This window comes from Mesoplodon mirus (assembly GCF_964341445.2).
Source record: "Mesoplodon mirus genome assembly, chromosome: 15".
In the NCBI taxonomy this organism is placed as follows: Eukaryota; Metazoa; Chordata; class Mammalia; order Artiodactyla; family Ziphiidae; genus Mesoplodon; species Mesoplodon mirus.
This window is the reverse complement of record NC_138991.1, coordinates 24,884,680-24,898,112: the sequence shown is the minus strand read 5'-3', so window position 1 is coordinate 24,898,112 and position 13,433 is coordinate 24,884,680. Positions and strand designations below refer to the sequence as shown.

The 13,433-nt window shown below is 38.5% G+C and overlaps 1 protein-coding gene across 1 annotated transcript in view; it reads left to right on the top strand.

The window, feature by feature from the left end:
* Positions 1-542: 542 nt before the first annotated feature.
* Positions 543-13,433, top strand: part of ASIP (agouti signaling protein) — a gene marked incomplete at its 3' end in the record, with an annotated part of 103,018 nt that continues 90,127 nt past the window's right edge. The window contains exons 1-2 of the mRNA XM_082643395.1: positions 543-587; positions 1,887-1,974. The remainder of the gene's footprint in view (positions 588-1,886; positions 1,975-13,433) is intronic.

The following is a 13,433-nucleotide window of genomic DNA, read 5'->3' as shown; positions in this document are numbered from 1 at the left end:
AGGCAGTTTGCATATCATTATCTCAATTCATTCCCCAGTACCTCCATTGAGGATATTATTTACCCATGGTACCAATAAACTGAAGCTCAGAGAAAGCAGATACATTAGTTTAAAATCCTAGAGCTTGTAAGCGGCAGTCGGAGCTGAAACCAGGTCTTCTGATAACTCTGATCCCCTTTCTTGATACCCAAGGAATCCAGAAACATTAGCCATAATAGGAATCAAACATAGATCTCCTCAAGACATGAGTAAGTTTGTGGACTTTACCTGCATGAGGCAGATTCTAGGGCTAGCATATCATGTAATACAGTAGAGAACCTTCAGTTTCTCCAGAAGTGGCAACTATCCTTCCCACTGGGTGTCCACACAGAAACACAGAAGCATGCTTACGTGGCACGTTCTGCCCCGCCTCCCCCTGCCAGGGGTTTGGTCACAGCTACAGCATCTTGACAGCATATTTAAACCAACTTGCAGTAACTGGCAACAAAGTATCATTCCCTGACAGGCTGCGGGTCCTTGAGCTTCTGCAGACTTTGGAAGAGGGAATCCTTAGCTGAAACATTCAAGAACCAGGGGGTCCCAGAGAGGTACGTAATAAATTCCATTCAGATGTTGGGACTGGTTTTTTTCCTCTTTCTTTCTTTCCTTTTTTTTTTTCAATCACATTTGAAGAGTGAACAAGTTCTTTTCACCTTATCAAGCAAGGTGAGAAGAACATTGCTTCCTTTACTCTTGAGTGGGTCTGCACCAAAGGATTGAGAGAGCTAACAGCATCTGAGTAATTAAGGGTGACATCTGAGGTATCTGAGAGCACTTTGTACATGTGACAGAATTATCCGAATAGGTAAATGGTGTTGCAAATACTTCAGCAAAATCCAATTACAGGCCTCTGAGTCCATTCTAATTTACGGCTCCCACACTGTTTACCTGCAGTATAGGCAGCGCATCTGTTTTGAAATTCTTCTAAGAAACCATGACTGTGCAAATTGGTCCAACAAATAGCTGAATGTACACATTGCTCTGTTAGAGAGGGAAAGGCAGACATAGACATAAGTACTAAATTTTATCTCATGGCATCTGAGCAGCCTAGATGGCCTGACAGCTTTGTTGTGCTACAATATATGGGTAACACTTGGGTCATTAGATAGCTCACAAAACTCCCCTCCAGCAGCCGAGGCTCTCCTGGGGTTAACTCTTGCTGTGGGGCTGGGATGAGGAAAAACAGACCTTCCCAAGCTGCAGCTGCAACTGACACCTCCTTCACCCCACACCTGAGCTCTTGCTCCCTGGAAGAGAAACCTGAGTAAAGACAGCCATGGCAGCAGAGAAGGGTTCTTCTTGGCAGTGGCTGCTTCTGACTTCAGAGCTGTGGGCACTGAGCTAAAAAGCAGTACAGAGAGAGAGGACCAGGAACTAAATGACACCAGGAAATGGGAAACTCAGGGGAGAAAGGACCTGACTTTCTTCCCCTCAAAGACGTGTGCTTTGCAAGGTTCGTCTTTTCATCTGGACTGGTGAGTCTCAAAATTTTTAGTCCTTAGACTATTTGAGCAAAACAGGAGTGTCTCACCTATTTACTAGACTAAATAAACAAGCCAGCAAACAAACAAACAAAAAACCACTTTTGAGCTGTTTTTGCTGAATCCCTGTGATTATTTGTAGCTCCCTTTAAACATGTTTGTTTTGATGCATTTAAGTTTTGATCGAAATCCACAGTGGAAAATATTGTTTCAAAGGAGAAAAAAACAAACCACCCAATATACTTCTGTGCCTTGCATACTGACCCAGCCCACAGAACGATTGGAAGAATCTTTGCCGATCCACCAGAGATCCCTGGATTCCACTTGGAGAGCCCATAGATCTAAAAAACGACATCTTGATTTCAGAACCCTTCTTTTGATCTGGAATTATATATTGTTGACCACAGAAAGCTTCTACTGGCGATTACCGGAACAGTGCCCTGTAGAGCGAGAGGTGAGCCCAGTGTGGGAGGAAGAAATCTCTTTCTCTTTCTCAGCGGGTATTTCGGTACAGTGCGATATCTATGCTTAGTATGATATCTATGAGCTCAATTTCTTCTTCTCTTTTTCTTCCTCTTCTCTTTCCTTTCTCTCCCCTCCTTCTTCTTCCTCATTTTCTTCTACTTTGTTTGTTTCTTATATAGTAAAAATTTCCCCAAGCCCTCGGTGCCTAAATGATTTTTGCCTGGTACGTTCCACTAATTGAAGTTTCGTAATCACAGTTTCTTATTCGGGTGTGAATTTTCCTATATCTGAGCACCCAGATTATTGTAAATGCAGCCGGCCCCTGCCCATGCCTTGTGTACAGTTACCTGAGATAGTACCAAAGAAGAGAAGGCTGCAGGTTTGTGCCTTTCACTGTACCACAATGCAGAGCTCTATTGAGATACGTGTAGGAAAGGAGAAGAACCTTCGTGGAGGGAGCAGCCATGTTGCAATGAACCGACAACACAGATAATATGAAAAACAAATCCAGGGAGAAATGGAACCATACACTGGAAGCATGAAGTTACAATAGTTCCTTTGGTCAAACTGCTCTGAAAATGCAGGAAAAGACTCTCACTCATGTTGAAGGTAGGGCATGTGTCTGCATCTGCTCTGCTTAAACCACAGGGATCTCATTAAGGATAGGGGCACTGACACTGATGGCTTCATTCTGGGCACAACCCTCAGCAGGATGGCCCCATGCAAAGGTAATTACCAGGAATGGAGGGCTCATTATAGCCTTTTGATTTGGTCACCCAAACATCCTGTCAGACAGATGTAGGAAAGAGACCAATCTTTACCTCAAAAGAAGTAAATTGTGGTTGAAGTGTTTGGTTTCAGTCTCTCAGGTTGAGGCTTTGAAAAACAGACCTGTGGGTCTAGGAAACCACATACCAGATTCAATTGCTTTGGAGTCCTGAGAATATTCAAGGATATAAGGAAATATATAACCCAATTCAAGACAATTATTTTAATTGGCGGTTTTACTGTCTAGTGCAGTAACCCTCATTTTGTGTAAGTGGCTCGGGGTTGGAATGCAATCTGGGAAAGGGCTGTTTCTGGTTCTTCAAGACAGTCTGAAGGAATATCAAAAGTTAAAATAACATAAAACTTGCCATCTTTCAGTTACACCATGAATCTTTCTCTCTTCCAAGCATTTCTACATATGGGTAAGCATTCTAGCAAAGATGCAGTTACAGTCCAGCATGAGGAAGCAAAGGAGCCCAAGTGTTCAAAGTTGGACAAAAGAGCCAGGACACTAGTCAAAAAGAGAGAAGAGCTATTATAGAAGAGAAATAGAAAATAGAAACCAAAAAAATCAGATGTCGGTGTATGTGTTGGGGTTGGGGGGATGGTGGATGGTAGCAGAGTGTCATCTTTGATTGACATAAGAAAGAATATAGTTCAGGGAGAATGTGCACAAAGAAATAGATCATGGCTTGAGAGAAAACTGACTTCAGTTGGGTAGGGAACACTTATTCAGATTTTGGGGAGAAAATTGGAAAGAACTGTAAAGCTAAAGTCTGTATCCAATTTGAATACCTATGCAGCTGGGTCTTGGGGCCAAAATAGTCCCTAGAGCCCCTAGAGGTCTGCATTTTGCTCAAAAGGCAGCTCTCTTGAGGAAAAAGAAGAAGAATGGGGGCATTGCAGTGGGGGAGAGGTCCATAAGCCCTTCTGATGGCCCACACACAGGTAGGACACAGCCATAAATTGCCTGCTAGACAGCCACCAGTTCTTGTCTCCATCTGTTCCCAAAACCCGTGCTTACAGATTCTTTCTTTATATTCAGGTGTTTTTAAGAAGAATCAGCTTGGAGCAAAAGTACTAAATTCAAAACATTCTAAACCACAATTTAAATCTTATTTAAAAGATGATAAGTATGACTTTTCATTTGTTTAGAAATAATCACTGCAGACAGTATCCCATCCGGAATGTGTTTCACATCGGTTTGTTCTGCTCTCAAGTGCCATCAGGCCTCATTCAATACAGTCAGTAATTGGACTTTTAGAAGAGGGAAAAGTGGTTATTTAAAACTGCCTCCTTATGTCCTGTAGTTGCACCTTTTGACATTTGCTTCCAGAGAAGTGTATACAGTGATGACTGACTAGGTATCTGCTTTAAGTTAGTTCAACTGTGAAATAAATTAGGAGGCCATCCCCATCCTTAGCGACACTGTAAGTTAGGGACACAGAGAAAAATTCACTGGACCCTAGTGAAGGCATTCACGGATTGGACCTTCGGTGTGGTCAGGTGACCTGATTCACAGGAGCAGCAGGCCCTGGTGCACAAAGCTCAGGAATAGGAATTAGGAGACCAGTTTCTAGTCCTGCATCTACTTCTAACAGCCTGTGAGGCCTTAATCTAGTCATTGACCCACTCAGGGCAGCCATCTTTCCGCGCATCAAATGGGAAGACAAAGACTAGCTTCCCCTACTTGTGGATAAGATGATGGCGGAAAATATCTGCCTTAGCTAGGGGAGAGGGAGTGGGGTCAGAGAGAGACAGTTGTGACAGCTGACTTTATCACTTGATTGATTGCTTAATTTTTAAAATCTTGATCTCCCTCTTCACTGGGATCCTGAATGGTCTGGACACACTTTTATTTTCTTTTAAGTAAAGTTGTTATTGAAAGATTTTCTGTTTCTATTAGACAAAAAAGCCTTCAGCTTGACGAATTTTCACCACATAAACACACCCAGGAAACCTAAACCTAGATCTAGAAATAGGACATTACCAGTACCCAGAACCCCCTCATGCCCTCTTTAAGTCCCTTTCTTCCCAAGGGCAACCACTAACCTGACTTCTAACACCATAATTAAGTTTTACCTGTTTGAGGGTTTATGTATGTGTGTATATACTTTGACGTGTGACTTCTTTTGCTTAATATTACGTTTGTAAGATTCAGTTATGTTATTGCATGTAGTAATATTTTGGGGGGTTTTGGTTTTATTTTGTTTGTTTGGTTGGTTTTTTTGTTGTTGTTTTTTGGCTGCACCACGCGGCTTGTGGGATCTTAGTTCCCTGACCAGGGATCGAACTCTTTGCCCCCTGCAGTGGAAGGGTAGAGTGCTAACCACTGGACCACCAGGGAATTCCTACGTGTAGTAATATTTTATTTTCATTGCTCTATAATATTTCATGAATTTATGTACCACAATTTATTTATCCATTGCCTTATTGATGGACATTTGGGTTGTTTCCAGTTGGGGACTCTTATGAACAATTCTATTAGGAACATTTATGAAGTTTTTTGCTGAACATATGAATGCATTTCTATTGGGTATATCTAGAAATGGAATTGCTGAATTTTAGGATGTGTGAGTTCTGCTTTAAGAGATACTGCCAGTTTTCCAAATTAGTTGCATCAATTTACACTCCCACCAGCCATGTCTGAGATTTCTGTTTTTTTCTATATCCTCCTCAACACTTGGTATTGTCTGTCTTTTACATTTAGCCATTTTGGTGGGAGAGTAGTGGAATGCTTTCTTATTTTAATTTATATTTCCTTGATGACTAATGAAGTTGAGCACCTTTTAATATATTTATTGGCCATTTGGATATACTGTTTTGTGAAATAACTTTCAGGTCTTGAACCTATTCTTCTGTCAGGTTGTCTGACATTTTTATTGGTCTGTAAGTGTTCTTTAAATATTATGGACATTATTGTGTACATGTTGCAAATATCATTTCCCACAATGCTGTCAAATCATATTGGAGCCTGAGGCAAAGGAAAACTCAGAAATACTGATACCTATCTTTATTTAAAATTATGACATTTTGCTCATCATGGATTTTAAAAAATTAACTCTGCTTTTTAAAAATATTGCATAACATCTTATTTGTTTTGATTACTGAGGGGTTTTTATGGTGCCCCTTTAAAAATTGTGTCCAAGCTTAGCACCTCACTTGCCTCACCCTAAACCTGGCTCTTATTCCATTCTGTGGCTTACATTATAGTCTTTATAGTGTTATTTGTTGAAAAGAAGTTCCTAATTTAAATTTAAATTTAAATTAATTGAATTGGATTTTTCAAGCTTTTCTTTTATGGTTAGCATCTTTTTAAAAAATTCTGTTTAAGAAATTTTTTCCTACTTAAGTCATAAAGATATTCTCCTATAATTTCTTTTAGAATAGTGCTGTCCAATAGAACTTTCTGCAATGATGGAACTATTCTCTATCTGTGCTGTCCAATATGACAGCCAATATGATGCAGGTATTGAGCACTTGAAATGTAGCCAGTATGTCTGTTGCACTGAATTTTAAATTTTATTTCCTTTAATTAATTTAATTAAATATAGCTAGTGGCAATGTAGTCTGACAACGTTGTCCACCTGGAATTGATTTTAAGATATGCTGTAAGGTCAGGTCTCCTTTTTTTCTTCCATATGGTTATCCAGTTTACCCAGGATTGTGTACTGAAAAAACCATCAATTCCTTTTATAACTTACCAATGTTCTGTATGTGAATCTGGTTCTGGGATGTCCATTTATTTTCTGTTTATCTATTAGTTCCTCTTTGTGCCAATTCCATGCTGTGTCAAATACTGTAGCTACTATAATGAGACTTAATACAGAATAGAATAAGTTTTTCATGTTTCTGGTCTTCCCCAAGAGGTCTTGGCTATTCTTGAACTTCTGCATTTCCACATAAATTTTATTTATTTATTTATTGAAGTATAGTTGACATACAATATTATGTTAGTTTCAGGTGTACAACATAGTGATTTGACCTTTAAATACGTTACGAAATGATCACCATGATAGGTCTAAAAACCATCTGTCACTGTACAAAGATATTACAGTATTATTGACTATATTTCTTATGCTGTATATTACATCTTGTGACTTATGTATTTTATAACTGGAAGTTTGTCCCTCTTAATCTCCTTCACCTATTTCACCCAACCCCCTATAGCTGTCCCCTCTGGCAATCAGTTTGTTCTCTGTTCTCTGATACAGTTTGTTCTCCGTATCTATGTCTATTTCTGTTTTGTTTTGTTTTTTTAGATTTCACACGTAAGTGAAAACATATGGTATTTGTCTTTTTCTGTCCGACTTATTTCACTTAGCATAAGTTGTGGCATGTTGTGGCAAATGGCAAGATTTCATTCTTGTTTGTAGTCGATGATAATCCATTGTGTATATATACCACATATTCTTTATCCATTCATATATCAGTGGATATTTAGATTGCTTCCACAGCTCAGCTGTCATAAATAATGCTGCAATGAACATTATTGTTCACTGAACATATATTATTCATATATGTTTCAATTTAGTGGGTTCGTTTCCTTTTGTTTTCCACCCAGAAGTGGAATTGCTAGATCATATGGTAGTTCTATTTTTAATTTTTCGAGGGACCTCCATACTATTTCCCATAGTGGCTGTACCAATTTATATTCGCACTAACAGTCCACAAAGGTTCACTTTTCTCCACATCCTCACCAATTATTGTTATCTGTTGTCTTTTTTGCTTTATTTTTTAACATCTTTATTGGAATATAATTGCTTACAATGTTGTGTTAATTTCTTCTGTATAACAAAGTGAATCAGCTAAATGTCTATATATATCCCTATATCTCCTTCCTCTTGCATCTCCCTCCCACCCTCCCTATCCCACCCCTCTAGGTGGTCACAAAGCACCGAGCTGATCTCCCTGTGCTATGCAGCTGCTTACCACTAGCTATTTTACATTTGGTAGTGTATATATATCAACGCTACTCTCTCACTTTGTCCCTTTCCCCTCCACATGTCCTCAAGTCCATTCTCTACGTCTATGTCTTTATTCCTGTCCTGCCACTAGATTCATCAGAAACATTTTTTTTTTTAGATTCTGTATATATGTGTTAGCATACGGTATTTGTTTTTCTCTTTCTGCCTTACTTCGCTCTGCATGACAGACTCTAGGTCCATCCACCTCACTACAAATAGTTCAATTTCGTTTCTTTTTATGGCTGAGTAATATTCCATTGTATACATGTGGCACATCTTTATCCATTCATCTGTCAGTGGGCACTTAGGTTGCTTCCATGTCCTGACTATTGTAAACAGTGCTGCACTGACCATTGTGGTACATGTCTCTTTTTGAATTATGGTTTTCTCAGAGTATATGCCCAGTAGTGGGATTGCTAGATCATATGGTAGTTCTATTTTTAGTTTTTTTTTTTTTTTTTTTTTTTTTTTTGCGGTACGCGGGCCTCTCACTGTTGTGGCTTCTCCCGTTGCGGAGCACAGGCTCCGGATGCGCAGGCTCAGCGGCCATGGCTCACGGGCCCAGCCGCTCCGCGGCATGTGGGATCTTCCCGGACCGGGGCACGAACCCGTGTCCCCTGCATCGGCAGGCGGACTCTCAACCACTGCGCCACCAGGGAAGCCCATATTTTTAGTTTTTTAAGGAACCTCCATACTGTTCTCCATAGTGGCTGTATCAATTTACATTCCCACCAACAGTGCAAGAGGGTTCCCTTTTCTCCACACCCTGTCCAGCATTTATTGTTTGTAGATTTTTTGATGATGGCCATTCTGACCGGTGTGAGGTGATACCTCATTGTAGTTTTGATTTGCATTCCTCTAATGATTAGTGATGTTGAGCATCCTTTCAGGTCTTTGTTGGCAATCTGTATATCTTCTTTGGAGAAATGTCTGTTTAGGTCTTCTGCCCATTTTTGGATTGGGTTTTTTTTTTTTTTTTTTTTTTGATATTGAGCTGCATGAGCTGCTCGTATATTTTGGAGGTTAATCCTTTGTCAGTTGCTTCGTTTGAAAATATTTTCTCCCATTCTGAGGGTTGTCTTTTCGTCTTTTTTATGGTTTCCTTTGCTGTGCAAAAGCTTTGAAGTTTCATTAGGTCCCATTTGTTTATTTTTGGTTTTATTTCCATTTCTCTAGGAGGTGGGTCAAAAAGGATCTTGCTGTGATTTATGTCATAGAGTGTTCTGCCTATGTTTTCCTCTAAGAGTTTTATAGTGTCTGGCCTTACATTTAGTTCTTTAATCCATTTTGAGTTTATTTTTGTATACAGTGTTAGGAAGTGTTCTAATTTCATTCTTTTACATGTAGCTGTCCAGTTTTCCCAGCACCACTTATTGAAGAGACTGTCTTTTCTCCATTGTATATTCTTGCCTCCTTTATCAAAGAGAAGCTGACCATGTGTGCATGGGTTTATCTCTGGGCTTCTATCCTGCTCCATTGATCTATATTTCTGTTTTTGTGCCAATACCATACTGTCTTGATTACTGTAGCTTTGTAGTATAGTCTAAATTCAGGGAGCCTGATTCCTCCAGCTCCGTTTTTCTTTCTCAAGATTGCTTTGCCTTTTCGGGGTCTTTTGTGTTTCCATACAAATTGTGAAATTTTTTTGTTCTGGTTCTGTGAAAAATGCCATTGGTAGTTTGATAGGGATTGCACTGAATCTGAAGATTGCTTTGGGTGTATAGTCATTTTGACAATGTTGATTCTTCCAATCCAAGAACATGGTATATCTCTCCACCTGTTTGTATCATCTTTAATTTCTTTCATCAGTGTCTTATAGTTTTCTTTATACAGGTCTTTTGTTTCCTTAGGTAGGTTTATTCCTAGGTATTTCATTCTTTTTGTTGCAGTGGTAAATGGGAGTGTTTCCTTAATTTCTCTCTCAGATTTTTCACCATTAGTGTATAGGAATGTAAGAGATTTCTGTGCATTAATTTTGTATCCTGCTACTTTACCAGATTCATTGATTAGCTCTAGTAGTTTTCTGGTAGCATCTTTAGGATTCTCTATGTATAGTATCATGTCATCTGCAAAGAGTGACAGCTTTACTTCTTCTTTTCTGATTTGGATTCCTTTTATTTCTTTTCCTTCTCTGATTGCCATGGTTACAACTTCCAAAACTATGTTGAATAACAGTGATGAGAGTGGGCAACCTTGTCTTCTTCCTGATCTTAGAGGAAATGGTTTCAGTTTTTCACCATTGAGAATGATGTTTGCAGTGGGTTTGTCATATATGGCCTTTATTATGTTGAGGTAGGTTCCCTCTATGCCTACTTTCTGGAGAGTTTTTATCATAAATGGGTGTTGAATTTTGTCGAAAGCTTTTTCTGCGTCTATTGAGACTGTCATATGGTTTTTATCCTTCAATTTGTTAATATGGTGTATCACATTGATTGATTTGCATATATTGAAGAATCCTTTCATTCCTGGGATAAACCCACTTGATCATGGTGTATGATCCTTTTAATGTGCTGTTGGATTCTGTTTGCTAGTATTTTATTGAGGATTTTTGCATCCATGTCCATCAGTGATATAGGCATGTAATTTTCTTTTTTTGTGACATCTTTATCTGGTTTTGGTATCAGAGTGATGGTGGCCTCGTAGAATGAGTTTGGGAGTGTGCCTCCCTCTGCTCTATTTTGGAAGAGTTTGAGAAGGATAGGTGTTAGCTCTTCTCTAAATGCTTGATAGAATTCACCTGTGTAGAGTCTGTCATACAGAGTGAAGTAAGTCAGAAAGAGAAAGACAAATACTGTATGCTGACACATATATATGGAATTTAAGAAAAAAAAATGTCATGAAGAACATAGGGGTAAGACAGGAATAAAGACACAGACTTACTAGAGAATGGACTTGAGGATATGGGGAGGGGGAAGGGTAAGCTGTGACAAAGTGAAAGAGCGGCATGGACATATATACACTACCAAACGTAAGGTAGATAGCTAGTGGGAAGCAGCCGCATAGCACAGGGAGATCAGCTCAGTGCTTTGTGACCGCCTGGAGGGGTGGGATAGGGAGGGTGGGAGGGAGACGCAAAAGGGAGAGGATATGGGAACATATGTATATGTATAACTGATTAAATTTGTTATAAAGCAAAAAATAAAAAAATAAAAAAATAAAAAAATAAAAAAATAAAAAAAATAAAAAAAAAAGAATTCACCTGTGAAGCCATCTGGTCCTGGGCTTTTGTTTATTGGAAGATTTTACTCACAGTTTCAATTTCAGTGCTTGTGATTGGTCTATTTATATTTTCTATTTCTTCCTGGTTCAATCTGGGCAGGTTGTGTTTTTCTAAGAATTTGTCCATTTCTTCCAGGTTGTCCATTTTATTGGCATATAGTTGCTTGCAGTAATCTCTCATGATCCTTTTATTTCTGCAGTGTCAGTTGTTACTTCTTTTTCTTTTGTAATTCTGTTGATTTGAGTCTTCTCCCTTTTTTTCTTGTTGAGTCTGGCTAATGGTTTATCAATTTTGTTTATCTTCTCAAAGCACCACCTTTTAATTATATTGATCTTTGCTATTGTTTCCTTCATTTCTTTTTCACTTCTTTCTGATCTTTATGATTTCTTTCCTTCTGCTAACTTTGGGATGTTTTTGTTCTTCTTTCTCTAATTGTTTTAGGTGTAAGGTTAGGTTGTTTATTTGAGATGTTTCCTGTTTCTTAAGGTGGGATTGTATTGCTATAAACTTCCCTCTTAGAACTGCTTTTGCTGCATCCCGTAGGTTTTGGGTCGTCGTGTTTTCATTGTCATCTGTTTCTAGGTATTTGTTGATTTCCTCTTTGATTTCTTCAGTGATCTCTTGGTTATTTAGTACTATATTGTTTAGCCTCCATGTGTTTGTATTTTTTACAGTTTTTTTCCTGTAATTGATATCTAGTCTCATAGCATTGTGGTCGGAAAAGATACTTGATACAATTTCAATTTTCTTAAATTTACCAAGGCTTGATTTGTGTGACCCAAGATATGATCTATCCTGGAGAATGTTCCATGAGCACTTGAGAAGAAAGTGTATTCTGTTGTTTTTGGATGGAATGTCCTATAAATATCAATGAAGTCCATATTGTCTAATGTGTCATTTAATGTTTGTGTTTCCTTATTTATTTTCATTTTGGGTGATCTGTCCATTGGTGAAAGTGGGGTGTTAAAGTCCCCTACTATTATTGTGTTCCTGTCAATTTCCTTTTATGGCTGTTAGGATTTGCCTTATGTATTGAGGTGCTCGTATGTTGGGTGCATAAATATTTACAATTGTTATATCTTCTTCTTGGATTGATCCCTTGCTCATTATATAGTGTCCTTCTTTGTCTCTTATAATAGTCTTTATTTTAAATTCTATTTTGTCTGACATGAGAATTGCTACTCCAGCTTTCTTTTGATTTCCATACGCATAGAATATCTTCTTCCATCCCTTCACTTTCAGTCTCTATGTGTCCCTAGGTCTGAAGTGGGTCTCTTGTAGACAATATACATACAGGTCTTACTTTTGTATCCATTCAGCCAGTCTTTTGGTTGGAGCATTTAATCCATTTACATTTAGGTAATTATTGATATGTATGTTCCTATTACCATTTTCTTAATTGTTTTGGGTTTGTTTTTGTAGGTCTTTTCCTTCTCTTGTGTTTCCTGCCTAGAGAAGTTCCTTTAGTATTTGTTGTAAAGCCGGTTTGGTGGTGCTGAATTCTCTTAACTTTTGCTTGTCTGTAAAGGTTTTAATTTCTCTGTCGAATCTGAATGAGATCCTGGCTGGGTAGAGTAATCTTGGTTGTAGATTTTTCCCTTTCATCACTTTAAATATGTCCTGCCACTCCCTTCTGGCTTGCAGAGTTTCTGCTGAAAGATCAGCTGTTAACCTTATGGGGATTCCCTTGTATGTTATTTGTTGCTTTTCCCTTGCTGCTTTTAATACTTTTTCTTTGTATTTAATTTTTGATAGTTTGATTAATTTGTGTCTTGGCATGCTTCTCCATGGATTTATCCTGTAAGGGGCCCTGTGTTCTTCCTGGACTTGATTGACTATTTCCTTTCCCATATTAGGGAAGTTTTCAACTATAATCTCCTCAAATATTTTCTCAGACCCTTTCTTTTTCTCTTCTTCTTCTGGGACCCCTATAATTCGAATGTTGGTACATTAAGTGTTGTCCCAGAGGTCTCTGAGGCTGTCCTCAATTCTTTTTATTCTTTTTTCTTTATTCTGCTCTGCAGCAGTTATTTCCACTATTTTATCTTCAGGTCACTTTTCAGTTCTTCTGCCTCAGTTATTCTGCTATTGATTCCTCCTAGAGAATTTTTAATTTCATTTGTTGTTTTGTTCATCATTGTTTGTTTGCTCTTTAGTTCTTCTAGGTCCTTGTTAAACGTTTCTTGTGTTTTCTCCATTCTATTTCCAAGATTTTGGATATCTTTACTATTATTACTCTGCATTCTTTTTCAGGTAGTCTGCCTATTTCCTCTTCATTTGTTTGGTCTGGTGGGTTTTTACCTTGCTCCTTCATCTGCTGCATATTTCTCTGTTGTCTCATTTTGTTTACCTTACTGTGTTTGGGGTCTCCTTTTTGCAGACTGCAGGTTTGCCATTCCCGTTGTTTTTGGTGTCTGCCCCCAGTGGTTGGGGTTGGTCCAGTGGGTTGTGTAGGTTTCTTGGTGGAGGGGACTGGTGCCTGTGTTCTAGTGG